Source organism: Octodon degus, unplaced genomic scaffold (genome assembly GCF_000260255.1).
Source record: "Octodon degus isolate 3935 unplaced genomic scaffold, OctDeg1.0 scaffold00540, whole genome shotgun sequence".
NCBI lineage: Eukaryota > Metazoa > Chordata > Mammalia > Rodentia > Octodontidae > Octodon > Octodon degus.
The window spans coordinates 83,552-86,594 of NW_004525116.1; the positions used below are offsets into that span (position 1 = coordinate 83,552).

General features: G+C 36.8%; 1 pseudogene; it reads right to left on the bottom strand.

The window, feature by feature from the left end:
- Nucleotides 1-1,086: 1,086 nt before the first annotated feature.
- On the bottom strand, nt 1,087-2,700 carry LOC101569355 (annotated as a pseudogene).
- Between the last annotated feature and the right edge of the window lie 343 nt (nt 2,701-3,043).

Here is a 3,043-nt window from a genome sequence, read left to right on the forward strand (position 1 = left end):
TCCTTATTTAAGAACTTGCTTGAGTATTGTTATTGAGAAATTTAAAATTAATAAAGGATATCCATACAATTTAGTATCCAATTTAATTTTAAAAAACTTAATGAAAATATAACAGAATCAAAACATTTAAAATAAGTACACTCACTACCCACTTCAGTTAATTCATTTAAGTCATACCAACTATAGAATATGAAAAATAAATTCAGAAGTATAATTGCTTTAAAATACACTACTTCCACTTTTGTCAATATTTTACATTTATGTATATATACTATTGTGGAAGCAGAATTTCTCTCTAAAAAACATTATCTCCTTAAAATCTTGAGGTGCGTATTACAGCCACAGGCAATATCTGACATATAAAAGTGTAGTACAGGCCTTTCAAATTTGGCATTTCACTGGTACAATACAATGACCAAGGTATGTAACTGTACAGTGCCTAGACATTCCAGTAAGAACCATTATTTTCTTAGATGTAGAATGATTAATACATATTCTACAAGGGGCAGTGCGGTTAGTAATTCTAAAGGGTATGTCCTGATATACTTTCCATTGTACAATAACACAAACAACTCTGTTAAGGCCATGTTTTATTTGCTGATTAATGGACAAAAGGCAATGCAATTTATTTTCAAGTATCTTCTTGAAAGTCTGTGCTCATAAAAATCATGAAAAGTTGGAAAGACTGTTAAATCACTGAGACTTTAAATATATCTTACACAATCTTGTTTGTACAAAAATACAAGTTAAATATAAACATAAAGCAATCATGATAATTTTATGCAAATCTGTTTTATGTGATCTTTAGTTATATATAAAAGTTTCTTGGTTCTGTTGCTTGTGAAAAGATCAATACCAGATTGAGTTACTATCTATTGGCAAAGGGCCCTAAAAAGCTTACTTTAGCATTAATCTTTCACAATGGTTATGTGTGTTGCCTAATTTAAGATCACCTAAATACTGAAAATGAAAGAAAAAAAGGGCCGTTATGTCCATAAACCAACAAATAATTTGGCTGTAATGTATCATAAGACACAAAGAAACCGCACACAGCTGTACAATAAACATTATGTTCCACATACTCTCACACGGGTGCTCATGTGCGCATGAACCCTGCCATAGGACAGAGCCTAATGGGGTGCGGCTTCCAGTTCTATGTTCAGCTGTGCATTCTTTCTTACTTCATCAAATGAATAGCTTTTTGTCACCTTCCCATTCTTGAAGACAGTATGGAGAAGATCCTGACCATATTCTTCAAGATCTCCTTTTCCTTCCTCAAGTGTAACAAAATTCCCCGCTGGTGTCCTATGTAATGATAACTGGCCCTTTTTGGATCTTTTGTTAGGATCAGCAACTGGGTCTTTGAAGACATTAATCCCAAGGCCATTGGTGACAACATAGCTACACTTGAAGGAACAATTCAGGAGATCTCTGGTTAACTTCTGTAGCAAAGCTCCACCAGAACCGAAGGAAACATTTTCAGTACTCCACCTTTTTTGTTTCATGCCTTCTACAATCTCTTGTAAAGTATTAATATCTACTCCATCCCCTTGAATAACTCTAAGATAAGGTGGCAGCAACTTGTAGCCTTTTGAATTCTCAGTAACAGGAAACTTTTTACCTAAAATATCCAAAACCTTTAATACAATATCAAGAGGATTTCCAGAATCAGGTCTGATTATCAACGGTGCCTCTGTACTTCTCGACAGTATTAAATGTCTTAGATCTTCACCCCATATTTTCTCACATGCATTATAAATGTCATAGCTATCACTATCCACAGATACAGGCACTGATGAAAACTGTGTTACTATATGTTCAAAAGCATCTTTTTCATGTTCTTTTCCCCAAGCTGTAATTGTACTGTGTTCTGCTGCTGGAACAGAATAGCCTGGAACAGGATCTTTTGTGCCATAATATTTTTTAATCAGAGCAATTCCCGCTACTGTATCTGTTCCTTTGAAGTTAACCAAATGAGCAGATGCCCCTATGCCAGCAGTCTCTTGGGAAGACACTCCTCTGTAGCCAAAATCATGTGACTTGTATTCCAGGCCATCTAAGTTACCAGAAGTTTCCAACAAGTATTTGGCCAATATTTTCTTCTGCTCTCTAGAATTTGTGGCCACTGTGATTGGATACCAGGATTGAACAAGAATAGTCTCAATCCAATTTGTAAGCCAGTAGCACTCTGGATCTGTGTTTTCCACTGTGAAGAGAACATTTCCTCTGGGAATGACAGAGCCCTCAGGAACGGCCTTCACTTCTATAGGGAGATGCCCATCGTATTTCTCAAGAATGTAGTTCCATCCTTTTTCATTAAAGACATCGTCCTGGAAATGTTCTTTGTATACCTCTTTGGCTTCCTGGATTTTCTCTTTGGTCACAACCTTACCTTTTAAATATTTATTAAGAATGTACTGCAACCCATAAAATACTGTTTCCTCGTATTTCACCTTCCTTACTTTGAAGTTTTCTATCTTCTTTTCATGGCACTCAAAGTATGAATAAACTTTGCTTGTGTTGGGTGGATACTGTTTATAGTGAGTAACCTTGTAGGAGTCGGTGGCCAGAAGGATGTTGAACTCGGCTTCTGCCTCAGCGTTCATCTCGGGCCGGAGTGGAGGGGCCGCTCGCCGCGAGGTACCCGGCGCGGCTGCGAGGAAGGAGAAAAATGGGCTTCACCGCGCTCCGTTGCTTAAGTCACTGCCTGCCCTTTAAACTCTTACCAGGAAAATCATCATGGTCCTTCCATGTCCCAATAACAGATACCTTAAATATTTGCAGATTCTCTATACTACCAATTTCAAACTCAGTAAAACTGGTTCAGTTAAACCCACATCCTCCCTTTAACTCCAAAATTCTAATATCATTATGTGATGCTACATAACAAATTATATGGAGCTTTAGTTCCTTAAATTAGCAAAAAACATTTATCTTTCATGTCAATCTGAAATTGTGGCAGGAACTCAGTTGCATTAGCTTGTATGTGTTCTGTGTAGACAAGGTGTAATGGGTTAACTCACATTTTAGGCTATATGGGTGT